This window comes from Pseudonaja textilis, chromosome 2, assembly GCF_049901715.1.
Source record: "Pseudonaja textilis isolate UNSWEBS1 chromosome 2, rPseTex1.2, whole genome shotgun sequence".
NCBI classification, from domain to species: domain Eukaryota; kingdom Metazoa; phylum Chordata; class Lepidosauria; order Squamata; family Elapidae; genus Pseudonaja; species Pseudonaja textilis.
The window spans coordinates 29,279,637-29,306,226 of NC_141991.1; the positions used below are offsets into that span (position 1 = coordinate 29,279,637).

The 26,590-nt window shown below is 39.3% G+C and overlaps 1 protein-coding gene and 1 non-coding gene across 21 annotated transcripts in view; both read right to left on the reverse strand.

Moving 5' to 3' along the window:
* MAGI1 (membrane associated guanylate kinase, WW and PDZ domain containing 1) overlaps positions 1-26,590 on the reverse strand; it is a 512,987-nt gene that overhangs the window by 279,884 nt on the left and 206,513 nt on the right. The window lies entirely within an intron of this gene.
* On the reverse strand, positions 9,965-10,070 carry LOC113455200 (U6 spliceosomal RNA). The gene has a single exon (XR_003376488.1). It is a non-coding gene; the product is annotated as a U6 spliceosomal RNA (small nuclear RNA).

Consider the following 26,590-nt stretch of genomic DNA (forward strand, 5'->3'; position numbering starts at 1 on the left):
GAGGAAACCTCTGGCCTTGGAGTTTTGATTTCATTTGGGCTGTTACTTAGAACCCTGACATGACCATTGTAAAGAGATGTCAGTTGCCCAGTGCCTGAATTTTGATCACATGAACATGGGATTCCATGATTATCGTAAGTGCAAGTGCTAGTTATAAGTTACTTTTTCAGTACCCATTGTAACTTTGAATGGTCACTAAGCAAATTGTTGTAAGTGAAGGACTACCTATACATCATCTATCTGGCCACAAATGAGCAAAGCAGCAAATGATTTTTTATAACCCTAGGTGTACAACTGTGGCCCTTTATGACCTGTGGACTTCAACTCCCAGAATTCCTGAGCCAGCCTAGCTCAAGAATTCTGGGAGTTGAAGTCCATAGGTCGGAAAGGGCCATAATTGCTCACCCCTGCTATATTACCTTTCAATGGGACAAAAAGCTTTCTCTTAAATGATCACCATGCCTGAAAACAATAACGGGCAATTGGGTCTGATTCATTTGTCCTTCTCTGTTGTCCCTGAAGAATACTCATCAAACATTGAGGTTAGTGAAAAAGAGAGAAACATATCATCAAACCTGCCTGACCTGATGCCAAAGATTAAAGGTGAGGAATGAGCATCTAAAGGATCAAATGTAACAGTGCATTTATCTAAGTGAAATGAAATATTAAGACCAAATTAAGAATCAGAATGATTAATATACCCATTAAAAAGAAAACATTTGTATTGGTGAGAAGTTCCTGGAGAAAGTAAGAGATGGAAAAAAAAAGACCAATCAACCACAACCAAATTTTATGAGAAAGAAAAATTATAATCATAAATTTATTCTTTCTCACTGTAATTGAAAATGTCAAGAAGTTAAGCAGCATATATTTCACTACTGATATTTTTGCCTGCATTATTTCTAGGGCATTTGTGAAATTTGTAAGCTTTATCTTAAAAATTATTTCCCTAGTTAATAGTCATTTTTCAAATTACATTTTTTTTCATTTGGTGATGTAGAACAACTTTTTCTCCCTGAAGTCTTACCAGAAATTCCAAATCTAGGATATAGAACAATTTTTAGCAGTAAATGTAAGGGTACCCCATGAAAAATATTAGGAATTTTTATCTTCTTAATACATTAGAAAAAAATATTTGTAGTTCAGGGTTAAACTGTGGGGTCTTTGATGCTTTCTGAAGTTGGTGGTTTTCTTGAAGACATTTCATTACCAAACTAGGTAACATAATCAATACACTGATGCACCTAATTTGGTAATGAAACGTCTGCAAGAAACCCACCAAGCTCAGAGAGCACCAAGGACCCACAGTCTTAACGCATTAACAATGATCAAATCATTTCTCAAATAGGATCCATTGTACTTGGATGGTTATAAAGTTCTCTACAGAAGCTCTTCCAGGAGGTAAAAATTATTTTTCCAGAAGTAAAAATAGGCTGATATGCTGGCAAAAACACAGCTGAAATTTTAAAGCCTGAGGAAAAGAAAGCAATTTCTGATAAATTAAATTGGATTTAGGCTATTTTGGCTGCTGAAGGCAGGTTCCAGAGTGAAATCTTGAAAGATTGTTGAAGAATTTCTGGATGAAGGGAAAAATCTTTGAAAATTCGTGTCTAATTATTCACAAATGGAGAAAGTGTTCCAGAGAAGACCCAAGAAGAAAATCAATGTTCTGTTAGCCACAAAATATTGCCAGTCAAACTTAATTAATGCCCTTGATTGACTCTAAAGGGTAAATTTGGTAATGGCTGTATGCACAAGACGTTAAGTTAAACACACTTTTTGTAATGGTAATGAAAGTAGATTATTGGAGGCAGAGAACTAATCACTAAAAGGAAGTAAGACATAATTAATTTACTGCTTGATTGCATGTCACAATTTTTCAAAGTCAAACACTGGGAGAGGATACTGCAGTTTAGCTACCACTCACTGTATATTATATACCTTACATGGCTGATGAGACTTATAGTTGTTGTTGTTTTTTAATTTAAAAAGCTAGCCCACCAGAAAGTCTTTGTGTGATGTGAGTTTTGTTTGACTGCATGCTAAAAACCCAACTCCCTGGGACAATTAGCATAAAATAATACATAATGCAACATTTTTTTCATAATTTATCTAGAATTCTACAACATAATCCCAATAAAACACCTAAAACCCAAGCACCTCATGAGCTCCAGTTCTCGCCTGAGCTCCTGACAACCTAATAATCTGAAAGCATGCAAATGCAAGTAGATAAATAGGTACCACTTTGGTGGGAAAGTAACAACGTTCTGTGTGCCTCGGTATTCAGTATATACTCATGCTGGCTACAAGACCATGGAAGTGTATTTGGATACCAGCTCCTCCAGTTAGGAAATTTAGATGAGCACTGCCCCCTAAAGTCGGACATGATTGGACAGGGGAATCCATTAATTTTTCCTTATCTTCACAGTTATGGATAGAAGTGTGATTACAGCACAAATGTGTAGTACAGTAAACAGTTCACTGCTTTCTTACTTTTGTTAGGCAATAACACATTTGATTTATATTATGCAAGTAACAAAAACAATATAAGAGTGAGCAAATTAAGATTATGCCCTTTTCATATGGCACATCTTCTGGGACTCTTGGATATGGCACAAAGTAAAACCAAACATTTTTACATTAAAATAAAAAAAAATGAATATAAATTCCAAGAAATGATACATGGGGAGAATATATATCTCTGCACTACAGTCAGAAGACAAGAGTTGTGTGATGCAGCAAGAGTTATTAATGCTATTGCTGCAATTGTGAAATTCTCTGATGGCTTACTAATAAATCCCCGAAGTCATTTGTAAGGTCAATAGCTTAACTTTTACATTTTTAGTTTACATTGTTCTCATATTAAGCTTCCTAATTTTCCAATTCAGGCTGCATGTCAAACTGCTAAGACATGACTTCCCAAGAAAGTAAACAAATCCGAGCATAACATATTGTCAGAGATGACAATAAAGACCAGTACTAAGATTGAAAAAAATAGTACTGGCTATTAAAGCTGTAAACACAACAAGCAATCTGTAAGCAGAGCAAGATCTATTATTAAATAGAGTTTTCATTCAGTGAATATGTTGCTAGGAGTAACAAATTAATCCTCTGCAACATTATAGGGAGTAAATTCCACTTATTTCAGCATGTTTTAGTTGAAATTGCAGGCTTACCAATACTACAATCTAACAGAAGCCATGATGTCTTGTTCTACTGCCGGCAACACATAAGATTAGCCACTAGATTCCTATTGTAACTACATCATGCGTAGGGCTTGGAAAACAAATGAATTTCCTTACTGTCCTTAGAAGGAAACAATGTGATTTATGAAGCCATTACATATTGAATGACAATAACCTGCATGCCTCAAATGAATAGAAATGACATATTCAACTGCCAAGTCTCAGATACACAAAGCTAAACTTGTAATAAGTCCACCAAAAAAAGTGTGCAGTTTTAAGACCTGCCATTCATTCCCTAAATTCAAGCATGTGCTATTTCAACACATAATTTAAAAAAAAACAACCACATACAAATGTATATGTGGCATGGAAAATAAAGGCTTATGTTCTGTAGTGTCAAATCATAGCATATAATGAAGAGGAGTGATTGGATTGTTTTGTAAAACAAAACGTATCAAACCCTTTTGGTAAACAATAAATGACAAAGATGCAAATTACTTTTACATTTTATTTTTAAAAGCACTCAGACTTGCACTGATGGGATTGATATCTGTCCCTTTTCTTCATCAACTTATCTTGATATGGAATGCTAGAGAAGATTATCTACTCAAATTCAGTATTGAGTTATTGGGCATTTGTAGAGGTTTGAACATATAAATAAACAAAACATTTCTGATTTGTGGGGTTGTTTGGTCCTCTCTGAGTTTAGTAGTTTTCTTGCAGACATTTAATTACCCAACTCAGTAAGATCATCCATACTAGTTCTAAACCCCAGCACAGATGATGTTACCTAGTTGGGTGCTGAAACGTTTAAAAGAAAATAGAGACCAAGGACCCCATAGTTCAACCCTAAGTTACAAATATTGTCTCCTGTTTGTACTTTTCTGATTTCTAGGACACATGTGGTTTATGAATGTCCATCTTTAAAAGGCCACATTGTTTGTCTTAAGGTGCCCTGTACAAAAGCCATCATGTCAGAGAAAGGGGTGCTTATTCTCACGGAGACAAAGTTGAACCTTGGACCTTCAGCTATTTAAAACATGTTCAGCCTTTTCTCTCCAACCTATCTTCTTGGTCAAGATGCAGGAAAAGTTTGCCAGCCCTTTTGCAATCAGGAAAGGGGATGAAAGATGTTGGCTATTTACAGATTCCAAGGTACAAAGTGGTACCCAAAGACATTTTGAAAGCCAATGATCTCAGTATTAGGCAACAATAGGAAAACACAGGATAACAGAGCAGTTTTTAAAATGAGAAATGTAATAATTGAAAATACTGTAGTAGCAGGTTTCCTAATGGTGAACATATGTAAGAATAGGGGTCACATTTTATTCACCATTTTTCCACTGGAAGCAGTTAATAATTCATAATTCATTATGAACAAAGCCTTCAGCAGCTTTAACTGCTGGCTTACAAAATGAGTTGCCTACATTGAGACATAATAGAATTGGCAAAGAAGATAAGTAAAAAAAATGTGTGTGTGGGGGGGGGGAAACCATCTCAAAATACAAACACGAATGAGAGAAAGCCCATGCCAGTAAAATTAAATGAAGCAAAATTAAAGAGAAGCACCCCAACGTAAATTTTTACTAGTGTTAAACGACTAGACAGAGGGCTGTTCTATTTTTTTTTATTATCCATTGTAAACATAAAATGCATTTGGATTTAAGAGGCTGCCTCTCTCTAATGTACGCTGGCTGGGTCTGTACAACATATTAAACCTAGTTAAGGATACTTTTGCATCAGTGTTTTACACCACTTTGCGATCGACGCTAGATCTGATTGATTTGACAGTATTACTACCAGGGGGTATTAAGTCCATTTATTTCTACCTTGGCTCTAGTGCTTTCCTTTGATCCTGCAGGCCTTGGGGCAGTTCGGTTTTCCCACTATTTAGTCTCCTTTCTAGCCTTCTGTACAACATAGCTCCATTTTCACCACACAGCTATGCATCAGCATGCTCACTATTGAGGAAAAACAGCTGGCTTTAAAATTACCAAGAATTTGTCTTCAGAAAACACAGAGATCGTTAATGCAACAGAAATTATAACTAGCAGAAAGAAAGGCTTGTTGAATTGCAGTATTCTTGCTTATATTTTTATTAGGGACTTTGTTGTCTTCGAAAGAGTGACCTGGTCTTTTGGCGAAAGGTCTTCAAAGAAAAGACAAAGTCCAGTTGCCTCTTGAAAAAAAACATTTTGGGGATAACCATGATGTAGATGACTGAGAATCTCCCCATAGACATTCCAGCAAGTACTCTTTTTCCAAACAGACACCCATACTTAGGTAATTTGTAATGCCAAAATTCTTGTCTATTTAATTTCACAGAGGAGGACAGGCTTGCTTGTTTTTGTGAATAGGCTCATCTTTGTCTGTTCATTGTTTTGGTAACTGCTATTTTTATCTTAGCTAGGAGGATGAGTTTGCATAATCACAACATAGAATCACAGATGGTAGAATGACGTTTCAGAAAGCTCATCCATTTAGGAAAAAAAAATATTCACATGCACAGAAAACAAGCATGACAAGAAAGGTTTAAGTTTAATCCGTGGCATCTACACTTTGTGGTAAAATCAGTTTATGCTTAATGTATTATACATGTGATTAGGCATTTGAACTGGATTTCAAAATCAGTAATGGACAGATACAGTACGTAATGATTGTGTGAATAGACGTTTTGCATATTACATGATTTAGTAATAATTTCAACAAGGCAGAAACAAACAAGAATGTGCTTTTTTGCAGATAAGCACAACGAACATGTTTGAATTTGTTTTTCTTCTGTTTTGATCCTCTTAGTTTATACATCAGTGAAGCTGGAAAGGGTCCATGAATAAGCCAGAAATAAACCTGAAATGTGTTTGTGTTTGTGCATCATATATATCAGTTAACCATAAACCAAGAAGCTAAAGTTTCAAACTGCAGACCATTGATTCCTAAATTAAAAAATGAGTTCTAAGAATGTAACCTTTTTGTTCAAAGTTATGCATAGTATTAACTAAATGTTTAATCTAATTGCTCATTTGTAACATTTACTTTATTTATAGACTTTCAAAAATTGAAATTAATAGTCACAAAATTTTATTTTTATTTCTTTATTAAATGTATATGCTGCCTATCTCACTATCCAAAGCGACTCTGGGCATTCATAAATATATTATATATATGTCATACATATATAAGCACGTTTTGATACATCCATACATCCAGACACAACCAACAAAATGTTTTTGCTTTTCATTGTAAGCCTTTTCCTTCTCATGACCCCAGATTTTCAAAATTGTACCTGAATTTAAAACCATATATTATATTGCCACTTGCACTTGCACTTACAACTCAATCAGTTGTAATCAGTTCAAGGTAGATATTCTGCTCAAGTGTGAAATGTTCAATCTATCAAAATACCATTCATACTTAATTCTTGTTCAGATATCTAAGATTGGAAGTGTTATGACTAACACAGATATGTCACTCATCATAAGAGAAAATAATTACAAGATAAGAAAAGGGGTGTTGGTACTTACCTGACATGCCCTTTCTCTGTGAGCTGTGAAGAACAGCCATTGTTTGGGATGATGCTTCTGTCGCTCGTTTGATAGGCTGGGCTTTAATTGAGAGGACACTCCTCTTCCTCCACGGGACTCGTCCCTAGCGTCCCCAGTTTTGGCGAAGTCGAAGTGATGAAATATTTCTTCTCCTTCACCCTTTCTAATACTTGGTCGGAATATCATCCCACCAGACGAATAAGGGTGGGGATGGATGCTCTTCACAGCTCACAGAGAAAGGGCGTGTCAGGTAAGTACCAAAGCCCCTTCTCCAGATGAGCTGTTCAGAGCATCCATTGTTTGGCACATACCAAAGCTTGGCGTGTCCTACGGGAGGGCTTCCATCTGGTTTGGATTCCCCTTTTCTTGGTCCCTATGGGCCCTTTGTAACACTTTCCTGTCAAAGGCAGCCTCCGTAGAGGCAAAGACGTCATTCTAATAGTTTCTAAATAAAAGGCGATGATGAGGTCCATGTTGTCGCCTTGTAAATTTTCGCTATTGGCGTTTGTGGCCCATGTTGTCAACATCGCAGCGCTCCAGGTCAAATGAGCAGTGATGCCCCTGGGTACAGGAAGAGATTGTGTCTCATAGGACTTGGGAATTGTGCTCTCAGCCACTTACTGGTCATTGAGGAAGGGGTCCTGCACCCAATGGTGGGTGGTTGAAAAGAAACAAACAGAACCTTTGTTTCCTAACACACATCGTGCAGTTGAAATATATGCAGAAAGCTCGCCTTACATCTAGATTGTGGCATTGTCGTGCTAGATTTTATGTCGGTTTCGGACAAATGTACAGGAGTATCAGTTCCTATGGTCTGTGGAAACCCAAAATTATCTATGGGTGAAAGATGGATCTGGACTAAGGACCACTTTGTCTATGTGAAAAATACAGAACTCCTGTCTAACTGACAAGACTACTAGACCCAAGATGTAACTGTCCGATGTAATGGCAACCAAGAGAACCACCTTGTACGTTAGGAATGGAGACGCATGGTCTACATGGGCTCAAAGGGAGTTTTCTTGAGTGCAGTAAGGACCTTGTTGAGGTACCACATGTGATATCAATGCACTACAGGAGGCTGTAAGATTGTAGTCCCGTGCAAGAAAATGGCATATGCATGGGTGATGAGAGATGGACTGCAAGTCTCTCCTAGTGATGACCGATGCTAAGGCCTCCCCTTTGCCTGTTTATATGAACAAGATAATAATGAAATGTCATATAAATAACACTGCCATCTAACAGGTGTTCCCCTGAGATGAACAGCCAGAGCCATCAGAACCTTTGTAAGAACCTTGGGCAGATGACAACCCAAAGGACAGTGCAATGTATTCAAAACGTTGAGTATTATAACAAAAACTAAGAGTTTTGCTATGTGAGGATCTAATTGGAATGTGGGGATGGGCCTCCATTAAGTCAATGAAGGGTAGAAAATTGCCCCTTCTGAAGCTCAGAAGTATGGAGTTCAATATACTCATCTTAAGCCTCCTATGAACTATGGATCAATTAAGTCATTTTAAAACTAAAATTGCCCCTGCTGATCCGGTGCCACAGGTTGGTTGCCTGGATCTCCAATAAATGAACAATAGCTGTCTCCATCATGCTCCCTTTGACAGGATCCCCGGGGAGAGGGCAAGTAATGCAAAGGTTCCGGGGAGAGGATGGAAATTCTATAGCCAGGCCTAATTTTCTGATACCTCTAACCCAGGAAATAGAGGTAGAGGCATCCCATCTCTCCGTGAAAGGCTTGAGCCTTCCACCAATAGGAGCACAGTCGTGAGGCCTATGTTGTGCCTCGGAGACCTCTATTTCATGTTCCTCAAGAGATTCTTTTGCTCTGCCATCTCCTTCAGTATCTATCACCAGATCGGAAACTATCTGACTGTTGGTGATTCATGCGTCCAGACAGTCCCTGGAGTCTGGAGAGAAAAAGTCCCTGGTAGAGGGAACGAAGGAACTCTCCAAAAAGCTGGGAAGGACTAGTTTGGGGTCTATGAAAAGAGAAGAACTTATTTTCTGCTTCTAGTCTCTATCAGTGATAGCTCAGGGGCACCACCAACCAAATTATCTTCATATATTGGGGAGGAAGCAAGCTTCCATTAGTTGTGTGATATCTGCTTCTCAATGTCTGAGCCATAACACTAGGCGAGGAATAACCTGAGATGCCCTGGCTTGAGCAGATAATTTAATAGAGTTTTGTGGCGTCCTTGTATGCCCTGATATTGAAATATGAGATAATCTCCCTCAGATGGCACAGCAACCTGAGAGACAATCTAGTAAAAAAAGGGGGGGATGAGGCCGACTCCGCTCTTATGGCCCTCACATCAGATCCACATGCCCTACATGGGGACAACTCGACCCTGTATATCCTTTGACTTGAGAGCCTCTTTTGCTTCCATTGGAATTGCAGAGGAGGAGGATAATTGCCATTATTGTTTTATCTACTATCGTGGTGATGAGAAATTTAGCAGAATGAGAAAACCAAATTAAAAATTTGCTATCATATTCTGTAAGAGGGGTATACGCCACTGAAGAGACCCCTTGTTTCTGGACGAGGTCCAAGAACCTCTGTGGGACAGTTATGACTTCCTCTTACATTATTGGTTGGGAGAAGATTAAATCATCTGTCCCCTCCTTATAGTAATGATTGTTGGGCCGAGGGGAAATGGAATATCAAGGCAGGAAGTGGTTTTTTTTTTTTTTTTTGAAACAACAGAGACTTGAAAAAAGTCTGTGGACGAAACAGACCTGAAGGTCGGTGGTCTGGCTTAATGCCTTCAATGTTTGACATCCCCCCACTTTTTAGGGGATCCGCCTCTGACAGATTTTGGTCACTGTTGTGAGTAGACCCTTCCTCAACCTGTTCCATTTGGTCTCTAGTTCTCCCTCATCCTGTGCATCATATGAATGTGTAACTGGATTATATAATACTCCCCTGAAGGAGGTACCTGCTGGTAATGAAGGTCTATTCTGCATAGTAACTAAATCGAGTGAGAATCGAGGTCAGATTGTGGAGGCTGCCTAGCCATCAACTTCTACTGTGCCCTGGCTGCGATGCCTCTTCAAGTTGCCATGTCCCTCCAGGCCTTCAATTTGTCAGAGATATCCTCTGGGAGGAGGAATTCTGGTGTGGTCCCACAACTGTCTGTCAGGCAAGTAGCACTGCTGAAGGCCTGGGTTGAACCGGTCTCTCTGAGGCTCTCCTGGATGGCGTTGAGAGATCCAGGGATAGCGGCAAGGTGAAATATGGAACACTTCACAAATTGTGTGTCATCCTTGCGCAGGGGCCATGCTAATCTTCTCTGTATCATTCCAATTTTAGTATATGTGCTGCTGAAGCGAGCATTCTGGAACTGGGACCAGCCTGGCTGGGGAAGAGGACTGAGACTTCTGTTCAACCTCCCTCATGCATTTTTTAAAAAATTTAAGATATGCTCATCTAATGCATTTTGGTGTCTCTTGGCATCCTTTGTTGCCTTAGAGGTCTCTCTAGGACATTTTTACCTTCTTTGAGTTGGTTTATTGTCCTCTGGGGGTATTCTTGGTTGCCCTTGAAGATTCTGACCTAAAGCCCACAAGGTGAGATAGCTATATCTATGTATCTATATGTGTATGAGATATTAATGGACTGTTGACTGGTTCAGCCGACTGATATAAACAGAGGCAGGGAAACCTCTTGATATTTGCTCTCCTCTCCCCCCATTTTTTGGTAAATTCAATTTGTTATTATGTTATTATTCATAATAATATTGATATCATTAATATTGTTATTATTCATAATATTTTTGTTATATCTGTGCACAGCTACTAACATAAATTGTTGTGCTGTTACCAAACTTGTAATTAGATGACTGAATATGGAATCAAATTGTGAGGCCAAATAGAGAACACCTTTCAGGACCTGTATTGGAATTGGGTGATACTGCATTGACTGGTGCTCAACAACTTCCTGCCCAGACGGACACAGGCCTTGGTGCTCGCTGTTACTGCGCTGCTAGAATTCTGTGAGGGCTGCCAACTGAAAAAGGAAGCCCAATAGTCAACCTCAGAAAGAGGTCCGTAATCGGCATAAATGTCCCCAGGACCCTCACGGAGATCCTTGTGAGGGGAAGTGGCTTCTCAACAGATAATGCCATGGGATTCTTATAAACAAAATGATGCCGGCGTTGTTTTAGTCATCAAGATGTAGCATCAACCATCACCTTTTTATGTGAGCCGATGCGAATCTAACTAGAATTTGAGAATTTGAGCAGGAGAACTCAGAGTCCTCTGGCTCCACCCGATCAATAGCCCTTGCTTCTTCTATGTACCTTGAGGGAGTATATCTGAAACTACAGAATCTCCTGTGGTAAGGATGCTCTGTCCTGCTTAGTGACCGGAGTTATAGGGAATTCCAGTCAGAAGGAGCGCTCTGTTGTTCAGAGCAGTATGCTGCACCTCCACAGAGATACATTGGCGTATTGCTAATTCCATCCACAGTCACATCTTTGTGGGGATCTTTTCCAGTAAGTTATCAGCTTGACAGAATCTGGCCGCTGTTGGAGCAATGTGGCCACAGAGTCATTTCGAGCCACTTGTACTGATCTAGATGGGCTACCTGATCTTGTGCAGCTGTGCTGCATCTGGATTACACAGACAGATTCAGAGGGGGATTGGAGCCGAAGTAGGCCTGGAGGAGATGAGGTTTGAGAATTTTCTTCATCCTCCCATATGAACTTCTTCATGTGTTTTTCTAGTATCTTATGGCACTTGTTAGCATCTTTTTCTGCTGTTTAGGAGATACACTTTGAATGCTTCAATTTGTTTTGAGAATTTGACATTGCTCTTGAACTACTGTTGCTTGCCATTGTGACCGCTTATTAAATTTTACTGTTAATGAGGCTGAAATGTTGGGCGGTTGGCACGCCCAGGGGCCTAAACCAGCAATGGCCAGGGAACCCTAGAACAATGCTCCCCAGTTTTGTATAATCTTATGTAAGAATACTGAATTCTTATTCTTGTTCATATTATTATTATCGTTATTGTTATTTTGTTATTAATATTATTATTTCTAAATTAGCCAAATTTGGAACACCTCATAGGCCTAGAAAGGAGGAATTGTTGAAATAAGATATAGGCCTGCGACAGCTTCCTGCACAGGTGGACACGAGCTTTGGTGCTCGCTGTGGTACTGCTGTTTAATTCTGTGAGGGCATAAGCCAACAGTTTCCTCCTTAATGAATAAGGGTCCAAAATAGAATAATTATATCTGAGTATGTATGTATGTATGTATGTATGTATGTATGTATGTATGGCATTCAGCTTTGTTCAGGTATTTTCTCACGTCATTGTAGTTGTGCTTTTAAAGTTGTAGCAACGTTTCGGCAGAATCTCATCTGCCATCATCAGGCTTCTGTACAGTGTTCATCTGTTCGGAAAATACCTGAACAAAGCTGAATGCCATACACACACACACACACACACACACACACACACACACGTATTAGGTTGATTTCTCTCATGTTTCAGGAAGGAGACACCTGCTTAGGGAAAGAAAAGCCTCTCACAGTTCCAGAAATAAAATGCAGATCACTACCGCATGGTTAGTGAGTCTGCAATGGCACCAGCCGTTATCTCTTTAGGTGTATAATGAGTTAAATCGGCTCAGCAGCACTTCCACGCCTTGTGGGGAGTCGATACTGCAGAGTTTCCCCTTGAATAAAAAGGCATGGTGGGGCAGATGGGCGCTGATGCCCCCACCCCAGACGGTGTTCCCAGGGGAGAGAAAAAAGCCTCGGACCCTTTTAAAATGGAGCCTCTCCCATCAGGCGCGGGCAGCGGCGATCGTAGCGGCTCAGCTTGAAAAAATCATAATGTGAGTTGTTAGCCATGCAGCTGAGGTGTTATCACCTCCTATCATCCTGGGGGCGAGAGATCATTATCTGAAGCTATGGTGAGCTCCCTTGGCTCGAGTTATATATCGTAGGGAGCTGCTTGACTCATTGAAACTAAAAGCCTTAAAGGAGTTGTTTAGAGTTTAAAAGCAAAACTTTTTGTTGACTCCTTTTGAAGCCTTTGCTATTCCGGCCAAGGGAAAGGAAATTAAGCTGCCTATATCCACGAAGGCTGAGCAAAAACTGGGGACGCTAGGGAGGAGTCCCGTGGAGGAGGAGGAGCGTCCTCTCAATTAAAGCCCAGCCTACCAAATGAGCGACAGAAGCATCATCCCCAAACAATGGATGCTCTTCACAGCTCATCTGGAGAAAATCATGAATACGTTGTTATTAATACATGACAAAACACTGGGTATTATTTCTTACATATTTTGACAGAAGATAATGAGATACCCGCAGCTTTCTGGCATCTGAAAGAGCAAGTAGAGATACAAAGCATCCGACATTGGAACACAACTATGTAATGGGAGGATTTAGGTTGTAATATCACCACACATGTGATATCATTTTGATATAATCTCAATATGCAGCCGATACTTACGAATATACAAAAGAGCTAAGCACTCAGTTAATAATTGGGCTGGGTAAAAGTAGTAGTGTACTGTTTTACTGCAAACAACTTCAAGATTGCTTTTTTAATGAGAAACAGTATAAAATTTCATTAAATACAATAAATGTTTTGAAATATATCAACACTTATTTCTTCCATTAGAACATAATGAAATGTTCACCTTTATTTAATTAAGTAACTTTTGAATATTTTCTACATAGACCAGTTGCTATCAAATTTATCACGCTCGTGTTCCTGTTAATACATTTGTTCCTGCTGATAAATTTCTTGCCAATTTAACCGATCTGAATTTAAACAGTATTAGTGATTCAATCTGGATCGCCTTATCTTAACTTGCAATTAGGCATTAATAAAAAATGTAACCCTAAAGAAATCTTGCAATATGTCGATTGTTATCTACAGGTGAAACTCGAAAAATTAGAATATCGTTGAAAAGTTCATTTATTTCAGTAATACAACTTAAAAGGTGAAACTAATATATGAGATAGACTCATTGCACGCAAAGCAAGATAGTTCAAGCCATGATTTGTCATAATTGTGATGATTATGGCTTACAGCTCATGAAAACCCCAAATCCACAATCTCAGAAAATTAGAATATTACATGCAATCAATAAAACATGGATTGTACATAGAACAATATCGGACCTCTGAAAAGTACAAGCATGCATATGTACTCAGTACTTGGTTTGGGCCCCTTCTGCAGCAATTACTGCCTCAATGCGGCGTGGCATGGAAGCTATCGGCCTGTGGCACTGCTGAGGTGTTATGGAAGACCAGGATGCTTCAATAGCGGCCTTCAGCTCTTCTGCATTGTTTGTTCTCATGTCTCTCATCTTTCTCTTGGCAATGCCTCATAGATTCTCTATGGGGTTCAGGTCAGGCGAGTTTGCTGGCCAATCAAGTACAGTAATCCCACGGTCATTGAACCAGGTTTTGGTGCTTTTGGCAGTGTGGGCAGGTGCCAAGTCCTGCTGGAGGATGAAGTCAGCATCCCCATAAAGCTCATCTGTGGAAGGAAGTGTGAAGTGCTCCAAAATCTCCTGGTAGATGGCTGCATTGACCCTGGACTTAATGAAGCACAGTGGACCAACACCAGCAGATGATATGGCTCCCGAAATCAACACAGACTGTGGAAACTTCACACTGGACTTCAAGCATCTTGCAGTGTATGCCTCTCCATTCTTCCTCCAGATTCTGGGTCCTTGGTTTCCAAATGAGATGCAAAAGTTGCTCTCATCAGAAAAGAGGACATTGGACCACTGAGCAACAGACCAGTTCTGTTTTTCTTTAGCCCAGGTAAGATTCTTCTGATGTTGTTTGTGGTTCAGGAGCGGCTTGACAAGAGGAATACGACATTTGAAGCCCATGTCCAGGATCCGTCTGTGTGTGGTGGCTCTTGACACACTGACTCCAGCCTCAGTCCACTCCTTGTGAAAGTCCCCAACACTTTTGAATGGCCTTTTCCTGACAATCCTCTCCAGGTTGCGGTCATCCCTGCTGCTTGTGCACCTTTTTCTTCCACACTTTCCCTTCCACATAACTGGGGGAGGGGGAGGGAAAGGGGAGGAGGAGGAGGAGGAGGAGAAGGAAGAGAGGAGGAGGAGGAGGAGGAGGAGGAGGAGGAGGAGGAGGAGGAGAGGAGGAGGAGGAGGAGGGTGTACACTACAGTTGCGATGCAATGAAAGAACCCTCCCACAGTGGCACGTTCTAAAAGCAGCCTTTAGTCTTGCTTCCATTTTTTTTAAATGGATAGGGTGGCTCCATTATCAGCATTTCCCGAGCAAATTAAAATAGCATTTAAGACAAGAAAGAAGATGCTCTACTGCAGGGAAGTCAAATTCATGTTGTCACAGCGGCATCATGTGACCTATCAGGACTTCGCTAAAGCAGGCGTGGGCATGGCCAACGTATGACGCATCTGGCCCATGCGCCTGGAATTTGACAGTCCTTCTCTACTGGGAACTGAGAGGAACCACAAACAAATGTTGCCTGAGATTAGGAATATCTTGATTGCATTTCTGTTTATTTATTTATCAAATTTAGAAACAGCCCATCTCACCCACAGAGTTACTCCGAGTGGTATACAATTAAAAACATCAAAACTGTATAAAAACAGGTAGTCCTGGACTTCCAACCACAGTTGATCTCAAAATTTCTGTTGCTAAGGGAGACTTTTGTCAGGTGAGCTTTGCCCCATTTCAGAGATTTTCTTGCCACCACTGTTAAGTGAATCACTGAAGTTGTGAAATTAGTAATGCGGTTGTTAAGTGAACCTAGCTTCCCCTTTGACTTTGCTTGTCAAAGGGTAATCACATGACCCTGGGACACGGCAACTATCATAAAAATGAGTCAGTTGTGTTTAAATTTTGATCGCATGACCCTAGGGATGCCACAACAGTTGTAAGTGTGAAAAATGTAAGTCTCTTTTTTCAGGGCTGTTGTAACTCTGAACGGTCATTAAACTGTTGTAAATCAAGGACTTCCTGCATTATGCTTCACTAGGGATCAGGTAAAATAGAATAAGTGTAAAATTGAAAAGGAAGGAGTATAGGGGGTCTTCAAGGCCAAACCCAACATTTACTTATTGTAAATCACCTGGAGTTGCTTCTAGGCAAGTTGGGCAGTACATGAATTCCATAATAAAATAAAAATATAAATTCATTCAATGAATTTTCTTACTGGAGCAGGACAGTCTATTATTATTAATAATTGACAGAGAACTAAAACTCTTTATTTCCCAGTACACATGTACACACAGGAAACTTCATTACACAGGAGCAAATGCAGGTATCCTTTACCTTCTGCTAAAAAGGTTGGAAAATATCCCACCCATCCCTTGCTCTGCTTGTTTCCGTATCCCTAATTTTTGTTTATTTGCTCACATTAAATTCAGGTGTTCCCTGGGTTTACAGCCTCAGCAAATCCAGTAAGTATTCCCAGTAGCAGGAATTACCAAAACTATCAATCATTTCTTTGTTTAGGCAGGGGTGGAGAGAGAGAAAAATCTGACCTTTTCATCTCAACCACTTTCTGCACAGAACCAGGAATGTTTTGCTCCAATGCCTGTCCTGAAAATCAGTTGGGGTTACTGGAGAATCCCAAGTGCACGTGAGCAAACTAGTGGTGGGATTCAATTTTTTTTTACTACCGGTTCTCTGGGCGTGGCTTGATGGGCGCAGCAGGGGAAGGTTACTGCAAAATCCCCATTCCCTCCCCACCCCACTAACCTGATTTCCAGCTCCGTTCTCCTGTGCAGGGCAACCAAGGAAGACCCAGCCGATCAGCTGGGACTCAGGAGGCAGAGGACAGATGGGGGTGGGGCCAGTCAGAGGTGGTATTTGACGGTTCTCAAAATTTCTCCTACTGGTTCTCCAGAACTGGTCAGAACCTGCTGAATACTCACGTCTGGAGCAAACCCACTAACATCATCAGTTTGTATTTAGATTGTACTATAGCCTGTTGACTTCAGAATCAAAGTAACAAATGCAAAATGGGAAACAAGGGTCCTTTTCAACCTTCAAAAGGTGAATTACAGGTAGCCCTCGACTTAAACATTTCGTTTAGTGACTGTTCAAAGTTACAACACCACTGAAAAAGTGACTTACGACCATTTTTTATCCTTACAACCACTGCAGCATCCTCTTGGTCACATGATCAACGTTTCGATGCTTGGCAACTGGCTCATATTTATGATGGTCATAGTGTGCCGGGGTCATGTGATCACCTTCTGTTGAACGTCCCACCAAGCAAAGTCAATGGAGTAGCCAGATTTACGTAACAATTGCATCACTAAGTTAACAATTGCAGTGATTTACTTAACAACCGTGGCAAAAAAAGGTTGTAAAATGGTCCAAATTCACTTAACAAATGTCTTACTTAGATATAGAAATTTTGGGCTCAATTCTAGTCATACGTCAAGGGCTACCTATATAGATTTTAAAAATAATAATAATTCCAAAGTGATGACAACCATCTCCTTAAAATAGTACCCAGGAACGCTAGATGATCAGACAGCAGAGAAACAAATATTACAACAGAGCTATGAAAAGACAACCATTTCTGGATGCCTCAGGATGTTCTAACCACCCTGTTACCTAAAACATAATTACAAAATCCTGTGCTAAGATTGGATCTGAAACAAGAATTGAATATCCGCATCTAATTTTGTTATCAGAAAGAAAATACTGTTGCATAAACGTTAAAAAAAACAAACCACCTGACAAGGGAAAAAAACAATGAAAGCAGGTGTTTCTTATAAAGTAGGAATCTTAAATGATTATACTGAAATGGAACTTGAAAATTCATTTCCCTCTTTAAATTCTTCACTGCTTTACATTCTTTTTAAAGTAAATGTTATTTTTACAAAGAACATAATAACTAACACAAAGTGATCAAGAGCAGAAGAAGAAGAAAAAACACAGAAGGAAAAAAAGAGATGAACAAAGTGCAGAGAGCAAAAACAAAAAAATTTTTTTAAAAAAAATCAGTCTAAAAGAATTCCAACTTTAACTGCTGGATCAACAGTGGTAACCTTTCTAATCTTTCATCACCTGATAACAGAAGAGCTATTGGAGAAATTAGACTCCTTGTGAACAAAAATCTGGCCAGAGTTCCTTCTCACCTTCCAAACGTTTTCCTGGATGTTATGAATTAAGTTGGAAACCTGGAGGAGCCCTGGTGGCGCAGCACTTAAAATACAATATTGAAGATGAACTCTGCCCACAGCCGAGAGTTCAATCCTGAGAGACCCAAGGTTTGACTCAGCCTTCCATCCTGCTGAGCTCGGTAAAATGAGAGACCAGATTATTAAGGGCAACACGCAACTAATGCTTCTATGGTGTAAACCATCCAGAGAGTGATTTAAAGCTCTGGGATGGTACATAAACCCAAAATGTTGTTGCCATTGCTAGTAGCTCTGCACACAGGAAGCTTCAGGCTTCATCCGTGATATCCCCCGAGCCACCTTAAAAAGTTGAAGAAGCCAATTTCAGTCAGCAGGACCCAGACCTGAGGAAGAAGGTCCAACTTAGGGCTTGAAGAAGGCCTGCTGGCATCTTTCTTCTTTTCTTGGGCCCTTCTCCAAACCCTGCTGAGCTTGGTGTTGATTAACTCCTATACCATAGCCAGGGGCTCTCTTTTTCTCAGCAGTTATCTCTGACCAGTTGCTGATGTGAACATTGTTTTTGAAACTATTTTCTCCACATGAAACAAATAGAGAACAATCAGTTCCACTCTCCTACTTTATGAAGAAAAGCAATTCTAGCAAAGAAAGGCCCTCATCAGATGCCTTGTCCACATCACAAAGCCTGATGGACTAATTTCACCTGCTTCTGATAAGCATGGATTTGATTGGTGGTTGGCAGTGTAGTTAGTTCAGTAACACATCAAAAACCCATGCATAAAAAAACCTGGGAAATGCAGATCAAAGTAATGTGAAATTAAGAAACCAGATCAAAATCCGAATGTATGAACTAAAAAGCAGGAGCTTTTTACCAGTATGTCTAACTTTGTGGGATATTTTTTATCTGAGGGGTCCTTGGTGCTCTCTGAGCTTGGTTGTTTTCTTGCAGATGTTTCATTAACAAAACTAAGTAATATCATCAGAACTAGCACTGATGATGTTACCTAGTTTGGGTATTGAACCAAGGACCTCTCATTTCAACCCTGAGTTACAAATATTCTCCATTATTTGTACATCTTCATCTAGGTGCTGAGGAGGCATTCTAGGGGTTTTTAAAAAAATATTTGGACAATGACTTCAGTCACCAAATAGAAGTTTAAAAGCTTCATACGGGTAGTCCTTGACTTACAACCATTTATTTAGTGACTGAAGTTCTAATGGCACTGAAAAAAGTGACTTAGGACCGCTTTTCACACTCACGACCACTGCAGCATCCCCAGGGTCATGTGATCAAACTTTGAATGCTTGGCAACTGGCAGGTATTTATAGTATATTATATTATAATATAATAAACCCAATAAATAAATATTATACTATACTTTATTATATTAAACTGTACTTTGTTATAGTATATTTTATTGTATTAATTTATTTCATTCTTTTTATTAGTTTTATTGTTTTAAATGTGGTTTTTATATTCTGTAAGTCACCTTGAGTCGCCATGGGAGAATAGGCAACAATATTAAATCAATCAATCAATCAGTCAATCAGTTGCCATGCCGCAGGGTCATGTCCCCACCTTTTGCAACGTTCTGACAAGCAAAGTGAAAGGGGAAGCCAGATTCACTTAACAGCCAGATTACCAATTTAACAATTACAGTGTGTTGTAGTTTGCCAGCAGCAGGTGCGGACGGCTGTGGTCTCGGAGAGCGAGGACTCAGATGAGGGGCCTGCATGTGATAAAGGGATGCGGCCAGGACCATCAGGGAGTGGAATTCTGCCTTTGGGGATTGTCGAAGCTGGCAGCAGTAATGAAGAAGTCCCTGAGGAGCCTGTGCCCAGAGCATGTGCGTGCAGGGCTGCTCGAAGGAAAGAGCAGCTGCAGCAGCATGAGCAATTTGGGAGTAAGGCTGCAAGGTAATGGCCCCTCCCTTAAGAGATAAAAGCCAGTTGAGAAACTGAAGTTCTTTGCAGGAAGCAAAGAAGTTTTTGTATTCAAGCCTTGTGGACATTCGGAGTATCTTGATTGGTGTTTGGAGAATCTTTGTGTTTGAAATATTTCTTAGTAACTTTAAATAGTTTTCTTGGCAGCCTTGCACAACCTTGGCAAGACTCGTTCTTATCAGGGACAATTAGCTTGAAACGGCCTTTTAACCATGAAGGAACGGAATTCATAATCACTAAAAGGTTTTGCTGTTACTTCTGTTTCATGTTTGTTTCTCGGAACAAGGTTTGGGTCAGAACACAGTGATTCACTTAACCACTGCAGCAAGAAAGGTCACAAAATGGGTCAAAGCTCACTTTAAAAAGTCTCTCGCTTAGCAAGGGAAATGTTGAACTCCATTGTGGTCATAAAGTCGAGGACTACCTGTATCTGACTCAAGATAACCTGATCTACGCCCACGACAGTAGTTCTGCCTGTTTCCTTTCCCTTTGTCAAATGCATATTTTCACATTTCGGGTGTAAACCTGAATCTGTACTACAAGGAGCAGCTTGATTAAGGGCGGTACAATGGTTGGGACACCCAGTATTTTAAAAAGCTTTGAATCCTCCAGCGCCCGATTCTTCTCTCACTCAATCAATGTAAAAGAAAGCTCCAGGCAGCAGAGAGATTGCCTTCTGTTGCTGGGTAGAAGGAACTCAACAAGCATTTCAGCTTTTCAGCCTCTCCAAGCTTCAGGGCAATTGCACTGACCATAATTGCAGCTGGATTCTACTACCTGATTTTTTATCTTTTATTTTTTGTAACTGAATTATCCAGAAAGAACCTGGCAGCTAAGTGTCATAGAACTACCAAGAGAGAGGCATTATATGCCAAAGCATATTCAGCGTCATTACTTTTAGAATCAAATCAGTTTTAGCTGACACATTTGTGACTCTGAATCTTTTGAAGACAATGAAGCTCTGGCTGAAATTCTTAACTCTGTCAGTTCACCTCCCTTCCCGCCTCCATTTCTATTGCAACATATAGGTCTTTCTTCCTCCTATGGGACAAAATGTTTAATATTAATTCCTTCCTTCTGAATGTATATGCAAAGTTCATTTTCAGATATATATGCTTAAATAAATGAAGTTCTCTCGTGACAGTGGAAGAAGAATGCTGAATAAATACTGAGCTAAGCTGCCATATCAAAAACTCAACTATGTGCAGGTAGTCCTCAACTTATGACCACAAGTGAGCACAAAATTTCTGTTGCTAAGCTGTTAAGGGAGTTTTGCCCCATTTTAAGATCTTTCTTGCCACAATGGTTAAGTTGAATCATTGTGCTCGTTAAATTAATAGCATGGTTGTTAACTAAAGGTCGCAAAAGGGGATCACAAGACCCCAGGGACACTGCAACCGTCGTAAATACGAGTCAGTGCCAAGCATCCAAATTTTGATCACATGACCATGGGAATGCTGTAACGGTCGTAAGTGTGAAAAATGGTCATGTCGCTTTCTTCAGTGCTGTTTTAACTTTGAAGAGTCACTAAACAAACCAATGGACAAGGTGTCTATTTTAAACACATGGTTTAAACATTTCATACATAGGAAAGAAAAAGGAATTACACATTTTAAAACATGATTGAATGGGTTGATAACGATGAAGAGTTAATCTACAAGCAGGTGTGAAAGGTGAGTCAGACTGTATTTTGGTAGTGTCAAGAATGAATCTTGGTTGAAAATGGACATGGAAGAAAAGGGAAAAAAATAGAATGATTGCAAGAAAAGAAAGTAAAAGTAGCACTTGAAAAAATATTAGAACCTATATTAACCTTCTAACAAACAGGAGCTAAATGTGTACTAAATATTGAAGTGAGTTGTCAGTACAAAAGAAGTGTCATTATTTGGTCATTTAGGCCAAGTGACTGAGAGTCAAAACGCAGACCAAAGATATGAAGAAAGAGACAATGGGTAGAAAGGAAGGGGGAAACTGAGGTGGCAACTTTATGGAATAAAAGGCAGTTTATATATTTAATGGGAGAAAATATAGAAAAATACAAAGAGATCCAATGAATGGAATTTCTATAAAGTATGTGTAGCTTTACTCCCTTTTTCTTATTTCACAGTTTTGATTTATTTGGCTTTGTATTTTCCCTTTCTGAGCTTTCCATAAGCTTGTTTCATTCGAAAGACAATAGATTGTTGAGTATGTGTGTGTTTTGGTATAGATGGACACACTCTCTTCTCATCTGCAAGACAAGTTAAGACTTAACAAATGTTATTTTACTGGCCAATGCTTCAAGACTTTACTTTTACTGGTTTGAAGCAATTCTTGCACACATGCTGCTATCAGCACCCTTCCACTTTAAATTTCAGTGCAAAAATACTATAGGTACATCAGTTCCTCTATAGCAGTCTCTCAAGGATTTTGCCTCTCTACTTTTCAATTTTTCATTTTTTTATTACAATGGCATCAAACTGACACTGACACATTTCTAAAGGTTTGTGAACCAAGATCATTTATATTCTTGTGAACCAAGACATATTTATCCTTTCCTTTCCTCTCCTCTCTCCTCTTAGCTTCCCCTTCCCTTTTCCCTTCAACTTTCCCCTCTCCCTCCATGTCCCCTTTCCTTTGTTAAGCTTTCTCACCTCAAAACTTGCCTTTATTCCTCGATTGCTAAGTTTAGCTCATGAACTAACACAGCAATCTCCTCCTCTGAGAAGCAAGTTTCCCTAATATTCCACTATGTGCAGTTTGGAAAGGGCAAGTTTATTTTCAAGAGTAAGTCCTCCCTGCCACAAAAACATTGAGAGGGTTGGGGAAAAAAAGGCACATTTCATGTTTTTTATTTACACTGTTTATCCTGCATAACAGTAATTGCACTGAGACATGGACTACTATCTAACTTTTAAGTTCCTGCAATGAATCTTCATAAATATATTGTAATGGCCCTTTAATGTAAGGAGCAGTAGAATTGGCACTAATACACATTACTTCTCAATGCTAATTGCAAACCTTGTTTTCTTCATGGACAAATAACTGAGATGAAAGGAAATGTAACATTTTTCATTCAAAATCACATGATGGGGCAATGTCAACTTTTTAAGCTTCTTGACAACACAAGCCTGGTTCTTCATCCATTGTTGTCAATGAAAACCTCAACATCATTACTGTTACCGCATTATGGTGTGTCCAGAGATGACTGATTGAGGCCATTTTGTTTTGTTTTGGTCCGCGCATGCGCAGACGGTCATGCTTCCGGTCACAACCAAATCTGGTTGTGAACATAGTCCTGGAATGGATTATGGTCGCAACCCGAGGTTCCACTGTATGTTAGGAAATATACATTCACTAAATAAACCCATGTGAATGTCTTTCCAGTGTTCCCCCAAAAGAGGCTGTTGATTATGCACTCATGATCTGCCCCTTGGGCTCTCATCAGCAATGTATAGGGTGATGGTGGACACGCGGTAGATAAAAACTCCCAAATTGGCAAACAGACCAATTTCTCCATTACTGTCCTTTCTATTGGTGAATTTTCAACACAGATTCAATGAACAAGGGCCTCCAAATCAATGAACAATTTCATCACAACTGATGGTTATATCTCTGCTTTCCTCTCTTAAGTTAAACTGGGATGTATTTAAAAAGATTATAGTCAAAGCTATGGTTTTCCGAATTGCAATATATGGCTGTGAAAGTTGGACCATAAGAAAGGCTGAGCACCAAAGAATAGAGGCCTTTGAACTGTGGCGATGGAGAAGATTCCTGTGAGTCCCTTGGACTGCAAGGCCGGGCAGTCATAGAGAAGATCAACCCAGACTGCTCTTTAGAAGGCCAGATCCTGAAATTGAAAGTCAAATACTTTGCCCACCTAATGAGAAGGAAGGACTCGCTGGAGAAGAGCCTAATGCTGGAAAAGATTGAAGGCGATAGACGAAGGGGACAGCAGAGAATGAGGTGGCTGGATGGAGCCACCGAAGCAGTTGGCGTGAGTTTAAATGGACTCCAGAAGATAGTAGAGGACAGGAAGGCTGGAGCAATATTGTCCATGGGGTCGCGATGGGCCGGACATGACTTCACAACTAACAACAACAACAATTTAAAAAGATAGGTTGTTAAACAAAAATGGCAAATCGGCCATTCATAATAAGAGCCAATATTGCTACATTGATAAATAAATACATTGGTATGAAATATATAGTGGAGAGCAATCACCTGTCTATCCATAAGCATGGTAACTTGAAATAAGAATTCTATTTCATTCAATGTTTTTATTTCACAGGCATTATTTGCTTTTTCTTAAAGTTCAAGGAATACATAGAATAGATATAAACATAGACAGAGACAGAGAGCCTTTGAATTATTATTGAATCCTGGTAACTGCTGGACTAGATGACAAGATTTCAGAAGTGGTTTGCCATTGCCTCCTTCCTAGGGCTGAAAAAGTGCATCTGGTTCAAGGTTACCCACCTGGCTTTGTATCTAAAGGGAGACTAGAACTCACATCTCCCAGCTTCTAGCCAATGGCTAATCATTACATTAAATGGGTTCTCTTCATAGAAACAGTAGTCCCAAATTATTTATGCTATTTTTTTTTCTAACTATATCATTAATAAAGTCTTCTTGTTCTATGGGGCATAAGCATATAAGAATAAACACAGGTATATAAATATACATTCAGACACAGGAACACATACATACAGTGATTTTGAGTTAAACTAAAAAGTTTGTGGCATTAAAGAAAGCTAGACTGGAGAACAAATCCATTATCACAAAAATCTGTGCATATATGGCAATAAAGAGAATAAACAAACCATCCAATTGCCCATTGTTGCACAGACACAAAATAAGTTGGGTAGGCAATCAGATGTTTTCCTGATATTCTGAACTACAATGCCCGTCAATCCCAATCTGTGAAAAGGGATTGTGGGGAGTGTAGTCTTAGACATCGGGAAGGCAAAGGTAGTGTACATGGAGTCTATGAGGCACGGAAATATTTTTCATGCAGCAACCAACTTCATGCTTCCTTTACGACAGGGTTTTAAAAAGTTACCCTGTTCTTTTGTTGGTATTTGAGTGGAATTTAAATCTGCCTTTATCCATCATGGCCAGCCACTGACAGACCGTTGCTTCATGAATATGCAAACCAATGCCCATTTCATCTCACAGGAGCCGGTCCAAAAAATTAATTAGGAACTGTATGAAAGAACAGATTCTTTTGTCTTTTGTCAGTTTTGCACCAATCATATTCCTTGGATGGTCATGGATTAAACTATAATTAGTCTAACACAAAATTATTTGTAGCCCAGAATGCCCCTCCAGAACAGAATTAATATTTATGGCCAAATCTCTGGAATTTGACATTCTGAAGGAAAAAAAAACAGGGAAGAACCATTCAAAACAGCATTTCAGCTTATGTCACAGAGACGTACCCTGTAATTTGTAAAGCTGCATTTCCTTCAAAATCACAAAAGCTCTCTGTAATAAATGCATCTCTCTGGGACATATTGCCCCTCGTTCTCCTGGGTGGTCTGACTAGCTGTCAAACCCTCATTAGGAAACTCTGAACCATAATTACTTTTAGTCAGTGGCTGTTAGGAAAGAGGTTCATAATCCTTATTTAGAACCATTTTTTCCTGTTTTTTCCATTCCAAACGATACAAAGATATGAATGTTTCATGCAGAGTTTATGTTATTATTCAATTAGGTAAATATTGTGTGGAAAGAAATGTCGATCTCAATTTCAGTCTGCACTTCTGAAAAGAAAACATTAACATCTAAGATAACCTTTGTCGGTCATTTCAATTTAAGAGGAAGTTGTGAAAAGCATCCATAACAAACAAGAAACACATTGCAATAGAAATTACTTCTGCATTGTTGATGTGTTAACAAACACCAAGAGTTAGACCTGCTTTAATTATATCTTTACTATTATGCTCTATAGACACCTCCAAGGTTCTTTCTTAGTTTTGCATTTCTGACCTTGGTGGAGCTTCTAAACACAATAACTATGTATATTCCTGTTCTGATGCCTTTGGAATCACATGAAGTAAATTTAAGACTGAGCTTTTTCTGAGTGCATATATTTTCCTGCCTACCATCCAATCTCACAAAGGACTTTTTTTTGTTGAAAGAGAATAGTAGAAGCCTTATTTGGCCATGGCAAAAATATCAATTGGCATCTACAATGTTTGCTGTCAAGTGACAAAGTTGGGTGTCCACTTCCTCCAAGTACATTTTCAAGTTCTGGTGACTACCCTAGATTTCTGGTTTGTTTCTACCCTGGAAACAAACTTGAAAACAGGTAATCCTCAACTTACAACAGTTCATTTAGTGACCATTCAAAGCCACAAATGGCAATGGAAAACGTGACTTATAACCATTTTTCACACAGCTCTTGTAGAATCCCCATGGACTCATGGACAAAATTCAGATGCTTGGCAACTGACTTATATTTATGATGGTTACAGTGTCTCAGTGTTATATGATCATCTTTGGAACCTTTATGACAAGCAAAGTCAAAAGGGAAGCCAGATTCATAAATCATAATAAGTCTTACCTCATTCTATTAACTGTGTTAATTTAAAAACTGCAGTGATTCCCTTAAAAGCTGTGGCTAGAATGGTCGTAAAATGAGGAAAAATTCATTTAAGAATTGCCTCACTTTGCAACAGAAATTTGGGGCTCAATTGTGGTTGTAAGCCAAGGACTATCTGTATGTAAATGGTGGAAATATATGGATCATTACTGCTTCAAATACATGCTTATGATTGCATGCTTTATAATTTTCCTGTGGCAGGATGATAT